The sequence below is a fragment of the Neodiprion virginianus genome, chromosome 3, assembly GCF_021901495.1.
Source record: "Neodiprion virginianus isolate iyNeoVirg1 chromosome 3, iyNeoVirg1.1, whole genome shotgun sequence".
NCBI lineage: Eukaryota > Metazoa > Arthropoda > Insecta > Hymenoptera > Diprionidae > Neodiprion > Neodiprion virginianus.
Genome location: NC_060879.1, coordinates 7,957,960 through 7,980,811, shown reverse-complemented (window position 1 = coordinate 7,980,811; position 22,852 = coordinate 7,957,960). Strand labels below are relative to the sequence as shown.

Below are 22,852 nucleotides of genomic sequence, written 5' to 3'. Positions count from 1 at the left end.
GTTTGACATGTTTTACTTTTCATTTGGAAATTATCGGTCAGACCTCAGCTCTCAGAGTAGTGCGTGCTTCACACACACAGATCAAGTTTGACCCTCGACCGTTCACACGGCCTATGATGATGGGTTTATTCCACTCGTGCCTTTGCACATGAGGGTGAGGAAACAACCTCTGAGGCTATCTCGTAAAACCAAGTTGAAGCGGTCAAACTGTTCAAGCTTTACAAGGAGTTGATCACACAATCGACAAGTAATCATTTTCCACCTTCCTTCCGAGTCCAGAGACCGAATCCTGCAGCTCTATCCAAGAGACAGGAAATTTTTAAAATTAATATAACATTCGAGCTTGCGCAAAATCTCCACGTTATCTCACATATTACGTGTAAAATTCCGGAAAAGTTCAGCCCGCGAACAAACTCGAAACGTTTTAATATATATTACACCTGAAAATTATTTGATTAGCCCACAGGTTTAGGAAACGCGAGAAAAAAACCGAAACTTGATGCCGTGTTTAGGCACCGAAAATCGGGCCAGCGTACGATATATCTATGATAATATACACTTTTCATCGTAAAATTTATGGAACAGACCTCAGCTCTCAGAGAAGTGGAAAATATGTACTGAAAACTTGCTCCAGAATTTTGGAGACGGAAATTGGCGTGAGTGTTTGACATGTTTATCAAAAGATACGTTTTTTACCGGAAAATTATTCGAACAGACCTCAGCTCTCAGAGACGTGGAAAAAAATACTGGAAACTTCCTTCAGAGTTTTGGTGACGGAAATTGGCGTGAGTGTGTGATATGTTTATGGAAATATACATATTTCACCTGAAAATTATTTGATTGGCCCGCAGCTTAAGGAAAAGTGAGAAATAAACCAATACTTGATGCCGTGTTCAGGCACCGAAAATCTGGCCAGCGTACGATATGTCCATGATAATATATACTTTTTATTGTAAAATTCATGGATCAGACCTCGGCTTTCAGAGAAGTGGAAGAAATATACTGAAAACTTGCTCCAGAACTTTGGCGACGGAAATTGGCGTGCGTATTTGACATGTTTATGATGATTCATATTTCTTATCGGAAAATTATTCGATCAGACCTCAGCTCTCAGAGACGTGGAAGAAAATACTGGAAACTTTCTTGAGAGTTTTGGTGACGCAAACGGGCGTGAGTGTTTAATATGTTTCACTTTTCATTTGGATATTATTGGTCAGAACTCACCTCTCAGAGTAGTGAAGAGAGATTCTGGAAACTCGCTCTAGAGTTTTGGCGACGGAACCAGGCGTGAGTGTTTGACATGTTTATGGAAATGTATATATTTCACCTGAAAATTATTTGATTAGCCCACAGCTTCAGGAAAAGTGAGAAAGAAACCGAAACTTGATGCCGTGTTTAGGCACCGAAAATCGGGCCAGCGTACGATATATCTATGATAATATACACTTTTTATCGTAAAATTTATGGAACAGACCTCAGCTTTCAGAGAAGTGGAAAAAATATACTGGAAACTTGCTCCAGAATTTTGGCGACGGAAATTGGCGTGAGTGTTTGACATGTTTATCAAAAGATACGTTTTTTATCGCAAAATTATTGGATCAGTCCTCAGCTTTCAGAGACGTGGAAGAAAATACAGAAAACTTTCTTCGGAGTTTTGGTGACGCAAACGGGCGTGAGTGATGTGTTTTACTTTTCTTTTGGAAATTATCGGTCAGACCTCAGCTCTCAGAGTAGTGGAAAAAATTCTGGAAACTCGCTCCAGAGTTTTGGCGACGGACATTGGCGTGAGTGTTTGATATGTTTATGGAAATACATATATTTCACCTGAAAATTATTTGATTAGCTCACAGCTTTAGGAAAAGTGAGAAAAAAACCGAAACTTGATGCCGAGTTTAGGCACTGAAAATTTGGCCAGCGTTTGATACGTTTATGATAATATATAATTTTCATTGGAAAATTTTTGGATCAGACCTCAGCCCTCAGAGAAGTGAAAAAAATTTACTGTAAACTTACTCTAGAATTTTGGAGACGGAAATTGGCGTGCGTGTTCGATATGTTTATGAAGATATGTACTTTTTGTCAAAATGAACTGAGGTTTTAATTTCACTTGATTGTTTTTCTATTTTAATTGCACACCATGGAAAACAGCAAAGACAAAGAGCTAATCTATTCGCTTTCACACTTTCTGGGAAGTTGCATTTATTGAACTTTTATGGTCACTAAACTAAGAGGGTCACTAAGGCGGAAAGTCCTAATGGTGTCATATAATGGCAGATTGTCGCAGCTCGCCGTCCCAATTAACCCCGGATCAGACACATTTTATGGTACGCTTTGTGTACTTCCTACCTGCGATGGTTCAAATTTCACTTGATTGTTTTTCTATTTTAATTGTATCAGGTATACATTTTATGTTTTCGGATTTCTTGCGCCAGCCGTCGCGGTTTAGATACATCAGATTCTTACTTTCGTAATCTGGGAAACTTTGCATTTCATTGCGAAGAGTTAGATTATGAGAGAAAAAAATTTATATGATGTACTTGTATAAGAAGACGATCGTTTGTGAATTACCTGCGAATCTTCAATTGTTGTCTTCAATAAGAATCATACGACGATGAAAGTTTCTTCTAAAATCCATTTCTGTATCATTTTATGTTTGTTTGTGAATTTTCTTGGATTTCAACGCGGAAGAATATCCAACTTCGTCAAACCTGAGTAAAAATACGTTTTGGTCATTCGCTTTTGAAGGTTTGTTAAAAAACAGTTTAAAACGCAGACAAGTTGCAGTACCGACAATATTATGTTTGACAAGAGGCGTGTAATTCTTGAAGAAAGATTATAGCCACTCTTTAATCAACGTTGCAAGAAAAGTTTTCGTTTCAGTTTATGCTGTTGGTCCTACGTTGTTTCCGATGTCCGAGACTGAATGTCTTTCACTTGAAACAAAAGCAACGCTGAAAAAAAAATAAGATATAGAACGAAATAAATGTATTAGTAAATGATATTGAACAATTAGATTCTATTTATGTAATTTAACGAAATAAATTGATTAATAAATAATATCAATCAATTAGAATCTTATCCATTTATTTCGTTAAATGGTGATTTTTTACTTTAAGACACAACTTTGATGCGCTGGTACTTTGTTAATTTCATCGTTGTAAATCGCCCAATTTTTTTGTAGAATATCTATGAATATAGGAAAGACATATGGCAAGTTTCAGATTTTTTCAAAATACTATTCAGGCGGGGGCGAAAAAAATAGTGCAGTAAGTCCGAATTCCCATTGAAATTACTTTGGAAAATTCATGGCCTTGACGGGAAATCTTCTCGCGAATACTTCAAAACTTGAGTAAAACTAAGCAGTTCTTTAAAAAATCGTGTTGTAAACTCTTGAACAACTGTTCAAAATTTTTGCAACTAAGAGTTCTACATCTAGTCTTGACTGAAAATTGAAAGTGAATTTCGGATGCGTGAATAAAAACAAGTATCAAGGTTAGTAAGTTTGTCTTCTTGAAAAAAAAATTTCCAAAAAAATAAGCGGTATGAATAAACCGTTTGTTATTGCTTGTAAACTGAACTTCCGGTTCAATTAATTAACAGTTTCTTTTTTAAATTATAATCCATCATCCTGAAGATATCTAGCGAAACAAAGGGGATTATTGACCAGTTCAACAAGATCGACGAAAAGTGAGTGACAATCTTTTCTTTCATTCCAAAAACTCATTTTCTCCTTAAACCCACCGATATTCAGTGATTTTAAGCAAACATGCACTGAAGGCAATCGTGTTTTGCAAAATTTTTGCTTTCCAACGAGCGTCAAGTCACCAGGTAGAAGGGAAATAATTTCTTTCTTCAAACCGGTGTAATCAAGCGAATTAGCCTGGGTACGGGACCTATAACCGATCGTCTACTCCGCGTCTTATTGGTTCAGCCGGCGTTGGGCCTGACCAATGACGCGCCTTGTCTTTGGGCCTTCCCCCCTCTCTGCCTGGCTCACTCAGGCGTTGCTCCCACCCGGCGAATTTCGGTCTCCGCCTGCAGTTCACATAATTTTTGAAGAGATTCGCAAATTCAGTCGTCAACTCTTCGTGGTCAGAGTCGGACGGTATCGAAGACGAGCAAAATGCGCTGTTCGGTTGATCGCGTTTTAGTGACGATCTTAAGTTTCAGTGAGTTATTTTCTTTTGTTCAACTTTGCATCAGGAATAATTGTTTGAAAATGTCATTGTACACAGCTAACTTCAGTCACGGGCCACATCTTAATATATATAAATCTCGTGTCACAATGTTTGTCCTCAATGGACTCCTAAACCACTTGACCGATTATAATAAAATACGCACACCATGTGCAGTTCGATCCAACTTGAGAGATAGGATAGTTTAAATCTCAAATTATAGTCGCAATTTTAATTTATTGCTAATTATTTGTCTGTTATTATTTGACAGTCACAATTATCTGTTAACTCCAAATTATTCTAACAGATGTCGATACCTTTCGACTGGGTTGAGTAAGTAATCAATAGATGGCGCTGCTATGGTAAATCTACGAACGTGTCATATAAGCTATATTTTAACAGCATAATTACCACGTGTTGTTGACGCTATAAAATTAATTAAATTTATTTTGTAGTGAACGAAATACCGTACAATTCAATTATTTCCACTTTTTAAATTTTTGGTGTTAGCATAGCCGGCCACGTGTTACTTAGACTGAAGTGTAAATTGCATTCATAGTATAATGAAGATAATACAGTGAAATTAATCCTGTTTTTTACTTATTTGTGCTTCATTGATCAAAACTTTATAATTTAACTAGCAGCCCATCCCGGCTTCGCACGGGCATATAATAATATAATAAAAGAAAATACACAATGTTTACAGTGAGTTTCTAGAAAAATAACATTTATATTATTACTTAATATTATTATATGCCCGTGCGAAGCCGGGATGGGCTGCTAGTGTATTATATTTTCTTAACGTACCAAGCGTTAATGTTTTACGTAAAAATAAATTTTGTGAATAAACACGGTGAAATAACTTTTAATCGTGATTATATTGTGTAGTGTGTTGTGTAGTGTGAATTAGTGCGCCAATTCTACTTTTCACAATTCAAATAAGTGACGCCGAAGCTACAGTGAAATAGCGAGCTCATCGTGAAATCAACGTGACCTGGTATTTGCGCATCGATTAAACGTAAGTGACAGTCGAAATACTAAATGTTATTTTCGTTTTTATACCTGAATGTTGCTACAGTAAGTAATTTGCGTTTTCCGTAATCTGGGATAAATTTAATTGACTTCGATTCATATACGTTGATAATATTTTCATCGGGCAAATGATATGACTTCCGATAAAGTCGCGTTATTGTACAAACGTTTGTCATAATAGCCCGAGGCTTTGATACTGATTTTGGTGATTGAGTGATAAAATTTAGAACAAATATCCAGAATGGATAAATTTAATGTATAATTGGTAACGAGAGCCTTAGATCCCGTAGTTCGTAAAAAAAACAAAAAAAAAATGGCTGCGTGTACTTATGTACGCGCGTGAGAAGTTATACTTCTTTGGCATCATTGAACAAGCCTTGCCGAATTTTTTCAGCTTCCTTGGCAGTTTGCTTTCGATTGTAATATTTTTTACACATTTCCGCATTTGTTTTACCCATCTTGAAAACTGGAATAGAAATTGAATAAATAATTTATAAATAATAATACGTAAGGATAGTTAACCTCAATTATATTGGAGCACTTGAAAAAGTATACAAGCACAATTTTTTTCACTAATATTTACGAATAGTAAATGATATTAATCAAAATATTCAATTTAAATCACCACTGAATATAATTTATTAGCACATATATAATTCGCACTTGTATGAAACTAAAACACATGTTGTGAATGTAGAAACTAGAAACATGTGGATAAATATTATAAATATGAAAACAGTGATCAGAGGCGACGAGCGTGCCAACATGCGCGACTAATGGAGGTTTTATTTCTATTTTGTTGGTAGCTATGAGCGGTTTAGCGGGCAGCTTCAACCTGTTACTTTTGTGTTACAGTGATGCGCGCGCATCTTAAAATTTCACTCTCAACGCGCCTAAAGAAGTATAACTTCAATAATAAATTTATATGACATAATTTTTACTAAATATTATAAGACGTGATTTTAAATATTTATTATTGATTACTTAATATTTTAATAGTAAATTAATAAATTCAAAAATTGAATTAAAGTTATTTTATTCATTTTTTAAATATTTATTATTTTTTAAATTTAAGATTCACTTTTCATTTTTATCAAAAAGTTTTTATTAAATTTGTTCATTTATTTTTATAAATATTTATTCTTTATTCAATTTAAAAATAAATATTAAAAAAAAATAATATTTTAATTTGATGCTCGATTTTAATTTTATTGAATTATATTTGACGGGCAGTAAATATTTTTTAATAAATATTTAATTAAAATAGAAAAATACACAACATTTCAAAATCTTCTGTCACACAATGATAAAGAAAAGAAGTATGTAATAAAAAACAATAAAACAAATAACGGATGTCTTACATTATATTTAAATAATCTATTAAATTTTTGTCACGAACTTTTTATTAAATTTTCTATTAAATTTACTTCTTTATTTTGTAAATATTAAAAAACCAATAATAAATATTCAACATTGATAATTTAATAATATTTAGTAATAATTATATTAAATAATGATATTTTAATTTATATCAATAAATAATACATACGGATAACTAACCTCAATTATATTGGAGCACTTGAAAAAGTATTTTAGCACAATTTTTTTACTAATATTCACAAATAGTAACACGTGTTGTGACTGTAAAAACTAAAACCATGTGGATAAATATTATAAATAAATATGAAAACAGTGATCAGAGGCGACAAGCGTACCAACATTAGCTTTTTTTCGAGACTTAATGAATTCGGTTGAGTGGGCAACTTCATCCTGTTAATTTTGTGTTACAGTGATGCGTGCGCATCTTGAAATTTCACTCTCATCAGTTTTTCATGACGCGCCTAAAGAAGTATAACTTCAAAAAAAAAAAAAACGTAAAGAGAACGATCTTTGCTGTACACACCTCAAAATAATTTAATACGATACCTACGGGGTGGCTGTCACCGCAGCACTTCAACTGTTTCTACATTAATACATTTTCATGTGCTGCTCCACAAAAAATCGATAATGTTTTTTGTGATTCCTCTTTTTGAAAGGTTTGAAAAACATTTTCAGTTTTCCATGGAGCAGCTGTTGATGTAGAAACATTTTCAATGCTGGGATGGAATCCGCCACGTGCGTATCGTGTTGAATTAATTTGAGGTGTTTGAAGCAAATTAGCATATTTCGTTATTTTTTTAATTTGATAGAATTCTTTACCGAGTATTGAAGGATAGGCAATAATCCTTTGCCGAAAAATAGTTGGGATGAATCGCACCTCAAAGATACAGTAAAGGTTGAAAAAAAAAACGATCTGATTAAAAAGTAAAAGGAAGAGCTGGAATTCCGAATCTACGGTGTTCCGAAAAATTCATAGATCCAGAGATTGCAAAAAACGATTCAATTCTAAATGATTAGAATAAAGAGATGGAATTCTCGATACCCGGTGTTTGGAAAAATTCATTGATTAATTGTAAGACTCAGCAGCTCGTGCGATATAAAAGAAATAGAAAACGCGACAATTTGAGCTACAGAATCTGTTTGCAGTTGATGCGACGGACATCTAATGACGTGTACTTGCGTAATCCAAATTTGACTGTGAAGCGAGGTTCTTAACGCATCGTGAATATTATCGACTGTAATAAGAATTGATTCAATAAAGTTATGCACATCCGTAGGGACAAGAACGGCAAATTGAAGTAAAAACAAATCAACTACTACAACTATTCCGAGATTACTGTACATTAACTATTTCTGAGATTGTTATATTAACTAGCTGTGCGCATATATCTTTGAAAACGTGAAAACGAAAGGTACAGAAATACTGAAATACATATTTCGATGCTCTGTTTGAAATCGCTTCAAAATGTTTAAAATCTCGTAGATTCGTTCGGTCTCACTTGAAGATCGCTTATTTTACGCAGAAAATAGTTGTCTACAAAGTACTCAGCTAATTTTCACGATTTTATCGGGCATTAGCTGATGTAGCAAATTATAATTTTTCACGAGATTAGCCGGTCAACCCGGTTAACCAAATTAACTGGCTTGATCAGTTCACCGAGTTCCGATTAGTCGGGTTAACTGTTTTAACCAGTTAAACCAGCCAAATTGTATAGTAGACTGGGCCAAAAAAATTGACTATTTTTTTTTTTTGAAAAATATATTGAGAATATCATTCAGTATGGCAAAAAAAAATTTCATGAAATTTTAAGCCCTTAATATTAACTTTAAGAGGTCTATCATAGCTATTTTTGATTTTTAGTAATAATTTGATGTTTTACGTCAGAACTGTCGAAATATTGAAGTGAAAAAATTTATGTTCACTTATCCCTTTATAAAATTAAATTCCCTACAAAAAAGGTCTGATTATCGATTTTCGTCAGACAAGCCGTTTCCGAGTAATTAAGCTTAATAAATTGATATAATTTTTCGATTTGACTTTTTTAATTTGGAATTTCGTGACTAACGAATCAATGAATGTATAAAAAAGAACATGACAGATTCTGAAAGGAAATTTAATGTTCTACAAAAAAGATCTCTTAATATTTTTGCCTCAATTTAATTTTTCAAAAGTTATTCTCAATTAAAATTGAAGAAAAACTTGAAATTTCAATTTTGAGAATGAAATTTTTTTTTGCCATACTGAATGATATTCTCAATATATTTTTCAAAAAAAAAATAGTCAATTTTTTTGGCCCAGTCTATTGTATAGCATTAGTCCTTCACCTTATCAATTAGATTTTACCAAAAAAGTTTCGAGTAACTTTGAGTGAGTGTAAATTGATCGACCATTAACGTTGTAAATTTATTCAGAATAAGTGTTCGCGACTCAAATTGATATCTGAGCGTCTGAAGCATAAGGAATAACCTTTTAATTTCAAGTCAAGATTATTTGTACGATGCTCTAATATTTGTTTTACACATCATGATTTTCCTTTCCCGTAATCAACAACTTCGAAAAAAAGGGAGGTAGCCACTTTGCGTAATTCACCATTTCTCCGCCTCTGTTATTGTAAAAAGTACCGAAAGTAAATTACCATAGTTCATAATTCATATTCATAGGGCAATTAAGTGCTTTATTACGCGAGGCATCGAGCTAATCCTTTTTTTCGTTAATATCTACTATCACCACGTGTTTTCCTTTCGAATTGCGGAGTTAGCCCAGTCACTATGTAATTGGAACCTTGCAATAATTCCGTTGTCGCCCTTCATTAGTTGAATCGTTGGGTAGGGTGACTGGCTGTTTAAATTCAAAATATCGATCTAAAAAAAAATATATCGCGAGATTCTGTTGGGCGTCTAGCGCGGTTGACACGCCTCGAAATCTTTATCTTCGCTAACCCTCGGGAATATGCTCGGTAGCTCAGTACCGCGGAGGGGGGAAGGGTAATTTTGGAGAGAGAGAGAGAGAGACAGTCGACAACAACACGCTATTTAAAAAGAAAAGTAAAATAAAATAATATACTTTACAACAGCGGTGAGACAAAAACAAAGAAAAAGTAATTTAAAATTCGCCCTTCGCGATCCAAAATCACGTAACAGAAAATTATTCCTAACCTACGTTATTTCTTAATCTGTTGAGCTTGCGGCTCCCTAAATAAAATCTACCTCACTATTTACACGCAACTCTCAATTCGAAACCTAGATACGTTAACTCTACAACAATAATTGCTCGAAACCGAAACTATTACTAATTTCTTCAATATCACCTGACTCGGAGCTTCGATGCTACCGGAACCCTTATTCTTCACTTATCTCAGCTGAACAACATCCACAAAGTTCAACCGTACGTGAAACTCAATTAAACCAATTCTTGAACGCCATCATAATTCAGACGCAACTAAAATTCAATAACACGAACCTCTCATCTCAACCGCTACTCAACTAAACTCAACGAAATCGTAATCTCAACTAAACGCAATCTCAATTTAACTCAACTCAACTAAAGGCCATCTTAACTAAACGGAAACTTAACTAAGCGCAAGTGCAACTAAACGTGACCTCAACTAAACGCCGTCACAACGTATCCGAACTTAAACTTTCTCCTCAAAAACGTTATTCGCTAATTCGTACACTCCAATTCGGCAATTCGCGATCTACTCGAGAGGTGAAACTGAAGAATACAAGAACGCGGCTCGACCCGGTACAGCGGAAGGAATTCGGGCTGTACCTAATATCAAAAACGAGAAAGACACAACTCAAAAGCGTGACTCTACTCAACATTCTCAAATACTCAAAATTTACTCTATTCCATCACGCGCAACTCAGGCTACGGTTAGCAAGCAAAAGAATTGGCAAAAGAATTCCGAGTATTTTTCGACAACGCAAATCCAAAATAGCAATAACATTCACGCAAAAAATTCTCCGGCCCACTCGTGATCTTTAGGAGGCTCAATTGCTTCGCGAAACTCCAAAACGTAACTATCTAGCACGATCGCTAGAACTAGAGTGATTTCCATAATCGACAACATGCCGCAACAAGGATCTCGATACGCTAAGCCCTTCGTGCTGAATAGAATAAATATATACATACGATGAATACTGAAGCCAACAAGCATGGTATCGATAGTTCTGCAGGTCAAAAGTTGGAAAAAATGACATGACTTCTCACTTTGGTCCGTATGCAGTCAGCTCACTTCAGAACAGCAACGTCTGAAGTCTGCGAGCCGAATATTGACGTTCACTGAATCGATTGATTATTTCAAAATGTCGCTGATCAGAATTATAATGGACTCGATCGGGAATATGAAGAGTGAGGTCGAAGCAACTCGATGCTCACTCGAAAACGTTGATATCTCACGCTGAGAGCAAAACCTTCGTTGTCGGTGGACAAAATAGATGTTTAAATATATTTCTGACCGGGAATATGTTCGAATAGGCTGCGACGATGGAGAAAACGTCCGACACAGCTCGGAAATCTCTCTGGAACACCTGCATCTCACGTCATAGAGCCCGAAATTCGAGGTACCCGTTGAAGAGAATCATTTGCCGGAACTGCATTTTGGCCGGAACTGATGTTTAATTACACCGAAACTATGAAAAGACTGGTCAAAGCGATTGGGAACTCACTCCAAAACACCAGCATCTCGCATACGGACGACAGCATGTAACGTCGTGGAGAAGAAAGTGAGGGATTCACGTTTGATATATTTCTAGGAGTATGTGTCTCTGATCAGGACATTGTTCGATCAGACCAGAGCTGTCTAGGAAAAACATCAATCTGGAAAATTTCTCCCGTTTACCAACAGCTCACGCCGACACGACAGCACTGGACGTCTTGGCGCCGATAATTGGGGTCAGCGTTTGATATGTTAATTAAAGTATATATTCCTCATCATAAAATTATTAGATGAGCCGACAGCTTTCGAAAACGTTAGACAAAAAATACTCGAAACATATTTCCGAGTTTTGGCGATGAAAATTGTCGAGAGTGTTTGATATATTTGTGAAAATATGAATTTCATGACGGAAAATTATTCGATCGGAACTCAGCTCTCGGAAAAGTGACAAAAACAAAAAAAACTCGAAACTGACTCCCGAGTCTTGGCACCGAAAATTGGGGTAAGCGTTTGATAGGATCTCAAAAATTCATATTTCTCGTCTGGAAATTATTTGATTAGTCCACAGCTTCCGGAAAGTGAAAAAAAAGACCCAAAACTTCTTGCAAAGTTTCGGCACGGAAATTGATGTAAGCTTTTCGTATGTTCATAAAATTTCGAATTTCTCACCATAAAATTATTTGTTTAGCCCACAGCTAACGAAACAGTCAAAAAAATGCCCGAAACTTACTCTTGAGTGGCAAGGCCGGAGATTAGCGCAAACACTATTGAAGGGCATGAAAATGTATATTTCTCATTAACAAATTATTGAAGTGGACCAAAGACTTCAACAAATTGAAAAAATAAAGAACCGAAACTTGATGCCGAGTTTTGGCACCGAAAATTGGGGCGACCGTTGGATATGTTTATGTAAATATATACTTTTTGTTGGAAATTTATTCGATCAGACCACAGCTTTCAGAGTAGTTGAGAGGAATACTGGAAACTTGCTCATGAGTTTTGACGACGGAAATTGGCGCGAATGTTCGATATGTTCATTATATGATAAATTTTCTATCGGAAGATTATTGGATCAGGCCTCAGCTCTCAGAGATGTGGAAAAAAAACTGTAAGCTTGCTCCAATGTTGTGACGACGGAATCAGGCGTGAATGCTTGATATGTTTTACTTTTCATTTGGAAATTATCGGTCAGACCTCAGCTCTCAGAGAAGCGGAAAAAAATTCTGGAAACTCGCTCTAGAGTTTTAGCGACAGAAATTGGCGTGAGTGTTTGATATGTTTACGGAAATATATATATATTTGACCTGAAAATTATTTGATTAGCCCACAGTTTTCGGAAAAGTGAGGAAAAAACCGAAACTTGATGCCGTGTTCAGGCAGCGAAAATCGGGCCAGCGTACGATATATCTATGATGATATATACTTTTTATGGTAAAATTCGTGGATCAGACCTCAGCTCTCAGAGAAGTAGAAAAAATATACTATCAACTAGCTCCAGAATTTTGGTGACGGGAATTGGTGTGCGTATTTGATATGTTTATGATGATGTATATTTTTGTTCGGAAAGTTATTCGATCAGACCTCAGCTTTCAGAGACGTGGAAGAAAATACGGAAAAATTTCTTCTGAGTTTTGTTGACGCAAACTGGCGTGAGTGTTTGATATTTTTTACTTTTCATTTGAAAATTATCGATCAGAACTCAACTTTCAGGGAAGTAAAAAAAATTCTGGAAACTTGCTTCAGAGTTTTGGCGACGGAACCAGGCGTGAGTGTTTGATGTGTTCTACTTTTCATTTGGAAATTATCGGTCAGACCTCAGCATTCAGAGTAGTGCGTGCTTCACACACACATATCAAGTTTGACCCTCAACCGTTCACACGGCCTATGATGATGGGTTTATTCCACTCGTGCCTTTGCACATGAGGGTGAGGAAACAACCTCTGAGGCTATCTCGTGAAACCAAGTTGAAGCGGTCAAACTGTTCAAGCTTTACCAGGAGTTGATCACACAATCGACAAGTAATCATTTTCCACCTTCCTTCCGAGTCCAGAGACCGAATCCTGCAGCTCTATCCAAGAGACAGGAGATTTTTAAAATTAATATAACATTCGAGCTTGCGCGAAATCTCCACGTTATCTCACATATTACGTGTAAAATTCCGAAGAAGTTCAGCCCGCGAACAAACTCGAAACGTTGTAATATATATTTCACCTGAAAATCATTTGATTAGCCCACAGCTTTAGGAAAAGTGAGAAAAAAACCGAAACTTGATGCCGTGCTCAGTCACCGAAAATCGGGCCAGCGTACGATATATCTATGATAATTTGTACTTTTTATTGTAAAATTAATGGATCAGACCTCAGCTTTCAGAGAAGTAGAAAAAATTCTGGAAACTCGCTCCAGAGTTTTCGCGACGGAAATTGGCGTGAGTGTTTGAGATGTTTATCAGAAGATACGTTTTTTATCGCAAAATTATTAGATCGGTCCTCAGCTTTCAGAGACGGGGAAGAAAATGCAGCAAACTTTCTTCGGAGTTTTGGTGACGAAAAACAGGCGTGAGTGTTTGATATGTTCTACTTTTCATTCGAAAATTATCGATCAGAACTCAACTTTCAGAAAAGCGGCAAAAAATTCTGGAAACCCGCTTCAGAGTTTTGGCGACGGAAATTGGCGTGAGTGTGTGATATGTTCGTGGAAATGTGTATATTTCACCTGAAAATTATTTGATTAGCCCACAGCTTTACGAAAAGTGAGAAAAAAACCGAAACTTGATGCCGTGTTTAGGCACCGAAAATCAGGCCAGCTCTCAGAGAAGTGGAAGAAATATACTGAAAACTTGCTCCAGAACTTTGGCGACGGAAATTGGCACGCGTATTTGACATGTTTAATATGATACATATTTTTTATCGGAAAATTATTCGATCTGACCTCAGCTCTCAGAGACATGGAAGAAAATACTGGAAACTTTCTTCAGAGTTTTAATGACGCCAACAGGCGTGAGTGTTTGATATGTTTTACTTTTCATTTGGAAATTATCGGTCGGACCTCAGCTCTTAGAGTAGTGGAAAAAAATTCCGAAAACTCGCTCCAGAGTTTCGGCGACGGACATTGGCGTGAGTGTTTGATATGTTTATGGAAATACATATATTTCACCTGAAAATTATTTGATTAGTCCACAGCTTTAGGAAAAGTGAGAAAAAAACCGAAACTTGATGCCGAGTTTAGGCACTGAAAATTTGGCCAGCGTACGATATATCTATGATAATATACATTTTTCATCGTAAAATTTATGGAACAGACCTCAGCTTTCAGAGAAGTGGAAAAAATATACTGAAAACTTGCTCCAGAATCTTGGCGACGGAAATTAGCGTGAGTATTTGAGATGTTTATGATGCTATATTTTTTTTACCGGAATATTATTCGATCGGACCTCAGCTCTCAGAGAAGTGAAAAAAATTCTGGAAACTCGCTCCAGAGTTTTGGCAACGGAAATTGGCGTGAGTGTTTGAGATGTTTATGATGATGTATATTTTTTATCGGAAAATTTTCCGATCAGACCTCAGCTCTCAGAGAAGTGAAAAAAATTCTGGAAACCCGCTCCAGAGTTTTGGCGACGGAAATTGGCGTGAGTGTGTGATATGTACGTGGAAATGTGTATATTTCACCTGAAAATTATTCGATTAGCCCACAGCTTTAGGAAAAGTGAGAAAGAAACCGAAACTTGATGCCGTGCTCAGTCACCGAAAATCGGGCCAGCGTACGATATATCTATGATAATATATACTTTTTATTGTAAAATTCATGGATCAGACCTCAGCTTTCAGAGAAGTAGAAAAAATTCTGGAAACTCGCTCCAGAGTTTTCGCGACGGAAATTGGCGTGAGTGTTTGAGATGTTTATCAGAAGATACGTTTTTTATCGCAAAATTATTAGATCGGTCCTCAGCTTTCAGAGACGGGGAAGAAAATGCAGCAAACTTTCTTCGGAGTTTTGGTGACGTAAAACAGGCGTGAGTGTTTGATATGTTCTACTTTTCATTCGAAAATTATAGATCAGAACTCAACTTTCAGAAAAGCGGCGAAAAATTCTGGAAACTCGCTCCAGAGTTTTGGCGACGGAAATTGGCGTGAGTGTGTGATATGTTCGTGGAAATGTGTATATTTCACCTGAAAATTATTCGATTAGCCCACAGCTTTGGGAAAAGTGAGAAAAAAACCGAAACTTGATGCCGTGCTTAGGCACCGAAAATCGGGCCAGCGTACGATATATCTATGATAATATATACTTTTTATTGTAAAATTCATGGATCAGACCTCAGCTTTCAGAGAAGTAGAAAAAATTCTGGAAACTCGCTCCAGAGTCTTGGCGACGGAAATTGGCGTGAGTGTTTGAGATGTTTATGATGATATATATTTTCCGTCGGAAAATTTTCCGACCAGACCTCAGCTCTCAGAGTAGTGCAAAAAAATTCTGGAAACTCGCTCCAGAGTTTCGGCGTCGGAAATTGTCGTGAGTGTTTGAGATGTATATGATAATATATATTTTATATCGGAAAATTTTCCGATCAGACCTCAGCTTCCAGAGTAGTGGAAAAAATTCTGGAAACTCGCTCCAGAGTTTTGGCGACGGAAATTGGCGTGAGTGTGTGATATGTTCGTGTAAATGTATATATTTCACCTGAAAATTATTTGATTAGCCCACAGCTTTAGGAAACGTGAGAAAAAAACCGAAACTTGATGCCGTGTTTAGGCACCGACAATCGGGCCAGCGTACGATATATCTATGATAATATACACTTTCCATTGTAAAATGCATGGAACAGACCTCAGCTTTTAGAGAAGTGGAAAAAATAGATTGAAAACTTGCTCCAGAATTTCGGCGAGGGTAATTGGCGTGCGTATTTGATACGTCTATTTTGTATATTTGTATATGTGTATATTTGTACATCTGTATATTTAAACCAGCAATTTACAGCATATACATACTTGACTTGAGACTAATAGTCTCAAGGACAATAACAAATACCCTGCAGAGACATTTAGCATGTCTGTGCGCAAGACTGACGAAAGTAGATAGAGAAAAAAATAACAAAATAGTTATTCACGATATAACTAAGAAAGTTCATCAATAATAATACAATAAAATATAATGTGAAATATAAGATAAAATGATCATTTTCGTTGTAGTTTTTCGGTGCTTGAGTAGTTTCTTTGTGATATTTGGTAGCTCTTTATTTGTCTCTTTATATTTTTTTTACTACATTCTTATATCTTCAGCTCATGCGTGAGTCTGTTACAGCTCTTTATTCCTTGAATCACATGATTTTTGAAGCCTATAGTTTTGGAGGTCTTTGGTATAATAATGGTTTTGTTTCTAGTATCGCCTCCCGATTGGGTGTATTCGGTTTTCAAGTCGTCATAATGATATAGCAGTGACTCCAATGTGTAAGTCTCGCGGAAGTTTAGAGGTTCCATCCAGTCAGCATCATTTCGCGCAATTATCTTCCATAGTCTGTGCTGGACCCTCTCAAGAGAGTCCATTACATTTCCGTATGCTCCACCCCATGCTATTATACCGTAGTGAGCTACACTTCCAAAAAGTGCATGGTACATCATTACCAGAATTTTTTTACGAGCGAAATGCGATAGTCTCCAGAAAACGTACAGCAAATGTCTGGTTTTTTTGATAATGTGGTCTATTTGAAAATTCCACCTGAGATGACTATCAAAGATAACCCCTAAGTACTTTGTACTCTGTACTCTCTTTATTTCCATACCGTTAATGGTAATTGTGAACTCTGTCGGAATGCTGACTTGATAAGCCCCAAAAGGGATGAACACAGTTTTTTCTACATTTAAAGTTAATTTGTCATGTTTGAGCCTGTCTCCAATTTTATCTAAATAATTCACCATTTTGAGTCTTGCTTGCTCCCAAGTTGAGTCGGTGCTAATTATTGAAGTATCGTCAGCAAAAGAAACAATACATCCTTGTGGCAATTCATCGAAAATATCATTTATGTATACAACAAAAGCAGTGGCCCTAAAATTGAACCTTGCGGCACTCCCATTTCAACCTTTTTTTCTTTGCTTTTGGTGCTATTTAAATTTACAACCTGCGTTCTGTCAGATAGCTTTTGATAATGTCTAATGCCTTTCCCCTAATACCGTATTCGTGTAATTTCCTGAACAATATTTCAAAGTTCACGGTGTCGAAAGCCTTTGCCAAATCCAGGAAAGTGACAATGGTAGCATTCGTTTTGTCTATATTTTGATAGAGTGTATTTGTGACGAAAGCCAGCGCATCTTTTGTGCCCTTGCCTCGTCTAAAACCGTATTGCATGCTAGCGATCAATTCATTTTCCTTGATGAAGTTGGAAAGTCTTTTGTGCAACAACTTTTCGAAAACCTTGGCAATGTTAGACAGAAGTGAGATTGGTCTATAGTTTTGCACAAGATGTTTATCCCCAGCCTTATGTAGGGGGATGATTTCAGCTTTTTTGAGTGCTTTCGGTCAGACAGAACGCAGGATACACAAGTTAAAAATGTGCTCTAGCGGTTGGCTTATGTACCAGGATATGTGTTGCAAAACAGTAATTTTTATGCAATCTACGCCCGATGCCTTAGGCTTCAGGGCATGGATGGTGTTGAAAATTTCTCCACAACTTGTGGGTTTCATATAAGCTGTTTTTGAGTTGTATTTAGGCATTCTGATCTGATTTTCTGGTGCTACTATTTTTTTTGCAAGGGATGTTCCCACCGTACTGAAAAAATTGTTGAAACTATTTGCTATTTCTTTTTCTGACCCTACTTTTACCCCATTTACATTCAAAAAATCAATATTATTCTTTCGTTTCTTACTGCCATTTATTTTTGCTTTGATGAATTTCCATAGTTTTTTATTGTCCCCCAATTTAGCGTACAGCTCTTGGTTGTCGTGGGAGTTCTTTGCAGTTTGTATAATTTATTTCAACCTTTTTTCATAATTTGTGTATTGTAATTTCAAATCTATATTCTCTGGTTCGTCTTTCCGTAATTTATATAGTTTAATTTTGTTTTGAGTAGATTGTATTATTGCTGGAGTGATCCAACTTTTTCTAGGTTTTAGTTTATTTCCCTTTTTTTTAAAACTAGATTCTCGAATGACTGTTTGAATTAACGAAATCAAATGGTTAGTAGCCATATTTGGATCAGGGATGTTCATTATTTCACGCCAATCTGTCTTTTCACAAGTGAGTTTCAACTTTTTATAGTTAATATATTCAGCTTCCCTGCTTTCTTCCTGAACTTCCTCGTTCCCGAGTTGCAAGAGCAGAGGATAGTGGTCTGTGTATGGGGTAGTTAGTTTTAGAGATCTCATGAACGTTTTTTGGGTTTTGACGAAAATATTATCAATACATGACCCCTTATTCGGATCACAGCTACTGTAGCTCTGTTTTTGCGTACACAACCACTCCATCTGACTTGTTTATCAGACCATAGTTATAGTACAAGTTATACCCTTTCAGGTTATTACTATCAACATGTGGTAAATTCCAAGATTCCGTGCAAATTATTATATCAGGCTTGGTTTTGAGACTCTCAACAAAAGTCTCTAATAGTTCTAAATTGCATTTCAAGCTTCTTATGTTCAATAATAAAAATATGATGTTATTTTTATTTCTAAGGCATTTGTTGAGTGTGTATAAATCAGGAATTTCTTCTTCTAATGTTGTGCCTGTGTATTCTTCACCATTCGTTTCATCTTCTGTTGTGTGATAGTCCCCGCCGGGGACAAAATTTCCTTCTGCTACGCTACTTCTGATATTTAGGTTGCCCGCGCCTTCTGGTGACGTATCGCTGCTGGTGAAGCTGCTTGGCTCGCCCTCTTGCGTTTTTCTGGTCCTATGTTATCGATATATCTCGGAATGTCGGGTTTAGTTGGATAATCTGTGGTTCCAATATACTTTGAGATCTTATATCTCAGATATTCGCATTTACTAGTGTCTGTCGCCATGTGGTTGACGTCACAATGTTTTGAGTATTTAGGGTTCCCGTAAATACAGTTCGTACACTTCACAGTTTTCTGGTCGCATGCGCTAAATGCATGGTTTCCTGCACATTTCAAGCAAACTTCAAGTTCGCATTTTTTCCAGCTATGTCCGTACCTTCCGCATTTTATGCACGGTTTCATGTTGAGATCATCATAAGCCCTACAGCACTGGTGTCCCACACAGATCTTGTAATTGTTCTTCCTGATGAGAGTGTAGATTTCAGCCGTAACCTCAATTATTGCCGCTTTCTGCGTGTTTTTTGTTTTGTATGTGTCCACAACAGTGCATTTTGTTTCAAGCGTACTAAAATTCCTCTCGTTGATCTCAAATTCTAGATCTTCCTTGTTCATGTAATTTTCGATACCCACCAGTTTCATTCTTGGGTTTTTTAGCTTGTCTTGTTCAATTTCGAAGTTTGTTTCAATTTTTTCTATCAAAATATCTTGCATTTATGGTGTATGCTTTTTAAATTGGCATTTAATAATGGTAGTGCCGTCTTTTTTACTGAAAACTCGTTTCACTGGTAAGGCTGTTTCTTCACAAATAGTTTGAACAACTGTGTCGTAGATTTGTCCATTATTGTCTGATTGTTTGGCTTTTACTATGATGTCAGGTACTTGTTGATTTATGCTTGTTTTTTCAGTGAGTATGGTTGCGTATGATTATCCTGCTTTTTCTGTGTTTACTTCTTTCAATTCTTTCAGGAGTTTGCATTTTTCCTGTAACTCACAGTTCAACTGTTTCAGGAGGGCATTTTTATTTTTTAGATCATAGATCACGTCCTCGTCTTCTCCGAGGAGAGTTTTGTCACGCTTGCTAGTCTTACCTTTTGGAAGGCTACTGGAGATGTTTTCAAGCATTTCATCCTGTAGTTTCTTTTTCTCATGTAATTTCACTTGCGCGGTAATTGTTTTTGCATTTTCATTCAATGTTTTCTCACTCACTTTTGAGGTTAGATTCACATGTGCATGTTTCGAGCAGATTATTAAAAACTTCCCGACATGTCTTGTTTTTTCATCGTATTCAGAAATGTGACATACATCTTCACAAATCACACAGATCGCTATCTGATTGTTGTCGCGTGGGTGACAAATTGAATAATCCGATTTATCAGGCGGTTTCTTACTTTGATGCGCCATGAGCGCCATCCCCATTACTTACCCAATTACTCATGATGATATATATTTTTTATGGAAAAGTTATTCGATCAGACCTCAGCTTTCAGAGACGTGGAAGAAAATACAGGAAACTTTCTTCAGGATTTTGGTGACGCAAACAGGCGTGAGTGTTTGATATGTTTTACTTTTCATTTGGAAGGTATCGGTAAGACCTCAGCTCAGAGTAGTGCGTGCTTCACACACACAGATCAAGTTTGACCCTCAACCGTTTACACGGCGTATGATGATGGGTTTATTCCACTCGTGCCTTTGCACATTAGGGTGAGGAAACAACCTCTGAGGCTATCTCGTAAAACCAAGTTGAAGCGGTCGAACTGTTCAAGCTTTACCAGGAGTTGATCACACAATCGACAAGTAATCATTTTCCACCTTCCTTCCGAGTCCAGATACCGAATCCTGCAGCTCTATCCAAGAGACAAAAAATTCTTAAAATTAATATAACATTCGAGCTTGCGCGAAATCTCCACGTTATCTTCCATATTGCGTGTAAAATTCTGAAGAAGTTCAGCCCGCGAACAAACTCGAAACGTTTCAATATATATTTCACCTGAAAATTATTTGATTAGCCCACAGGTTTAGGAAAAGTGAGAAAAAACCGTAACTTGATGCCGAGTTTAGGCACTGAAAATTTGGCCAGCGTATGATATGTCTATGATAATATATACTTTTTATTATAAAATTTATGGACCAGACCTCAGCTCTCACAGAAGTGGAAAAAATATACTGAAAACTTACTCCGGAATTTTGGCGATGGAAATAGGCGTGCGTATTTGATATGTTTATGATGATATATATTTTTTATCAGAAAATTATTCGATCCGACCTCAGCTTTCAGAGACGTGAAAAAAATTCACTGTAAACTTGCTCTAGAATTTTGCAGACGGCATTTGGCGTCAGTGTTCGATATGTGTATGAAAGTATTGAAGATATAAATTTGAAAAACTGGTGAATTCGAGAAATTAACGGCGGAGCCAGGAATCAAACCTGGTATCCAGCGATGCTTTACCGGAGCCTTACTCCACTAGACCACCTAGCCGCCCTGACTCTGATGTCGTTAATTCCTCTCAACACCAGTCAGTTCAAATTTGTTTTCTTGTGCTGTTGTATGTGCGAATAGAAAGTGTTTTACCTCTAGAGCACAACTGTAAGAATGCCTGTAAGTGTGTTTACATTTTAAAATTTTACGCTTCTGATGCGAAGCCAGTAAGACAGTCAATGACCGTCTAATAATTGAAATGCGGATATGCGTTATCAATATTATCGTTGATCACGAGGCCTTTTCATTGTTAAAGATATAAATTTAAAAAACTGGTAAATTAGAAAAATCAACGACGGAGCCAGGAATCGAACCTGGTATCTAGCGATGCTTTACCGGAGCCTTACTCCACTAGACCACCTAGCCGCCCTGACTCTGATGTCGTTGATTCCTCTCAACACCAGTCACTTCAAATTTGTTTTCTTGTGCTGTTGTATGTGTGAATGGAAAGTGTTCTTCGTCTTGGGCACAACTGTAAGAATGCCTGTAAGTGTGTTTACATTTCAAAATTTTACGCTTCTGATGCGAAGCCCGTAAGACAGTCAATGACCGTCTAATAATTGAAATGCGGACATGCGTTATCAATATTATCATTAATCACGAGGCCTTTTCATTGTTAAAGATAGAAATTTGAAAAACTGGTGAATTAGAAAAAATAACGACGGAGCCAGGAATCGAACCAGGTATCCAGCGATGCTTTACCGGAGCCTTACTCCACTAGACCACCTAGCCGCCCTGACTCTGATGTCGTTGATTCCTCTCAACACCAGTCACTTCAAATTTGTTTTCTTGTGCTGTTGTATGAGTGAATGGAAAGTGTTTTACCTCTAGAGCACAACTGTAAGAATGCCTGTAAGTGTGTTTACATTTTAAAATTTTACGATTCTGATGCGAAGCCAGTAAGACAGTCAGTGACCGTCTAATAATTGAAATGCGGATGTGCGTTATCAATATTATCATTAATCACGAGGCCTTTTCATTGTTGAAGATATAAATTTGAAAAACTGGTGACTTAGAAAAATTAACGACGGAGCCAGGAATTAAACCTGGTATCTAGCGATGCTTTACCGGAGCCTTACTCCACTAGACCACCTAGCCGCCCTGACTCTAATGTCGTTAATTCCTCTCAACACCAGTCGGTTCAAATTTGTTTTCTTGTGCTGTTGTATGTGTGAATGGAAAGTGTTCTTCGTCTTGGGCACAACTGTAAGAATGCCTGTAAGTGTGTTTACATTTTAAAATTTTACGCTTCTGATGCGAAGCCAGTAAGACAGTCAGAGACCGTCTAATAATTGAAATGCGGATGTGCGTTATCAATATTATCATTAATCACGAGGCCTTTTCATTGTCAAAGATATAAATTT

The 22,852-nt window shown here is 36.5% G+C and overlaps 2 long non-coding RNA genes across 2 annotated transcripts; one reads left to right on the top strand and one right to left on the bottom strand.

Moving 5' to 3' along the window:
• Positions 1-216: 216 nt before the first annotated feature.
• On the top strand, positions 217-21,545 carry LOC124299839 (uncharacterized). The gene is made up of 4 exons (XR_006907082.1): positions 217-227; positions 11,346-11,350; positions 11,548-11,558; positions 21,379-21,545. It is a non-coding gene; the product is annotated as an uncharacterized LOC124299839 (long non-coding RNA).
• LOC124299840 (uncharacterized) lies at positions 2,659-8,229 on the bottom strand. The gene is made up of 4 exons (XR_006907083.1): positions 8,219-8,229; positions 4,451-4,456; positions 2,788-2,951; positions 2,659-2,708 (listed from the first exon to the last, which is right to left on the bottom strand). It is a non-coding gene; the product is annotated as an uncharacterized LOC124299840 (long non-coding RNA).
• Positions 21,546-22,852: the final 1,307 nt, after the last annotated feature.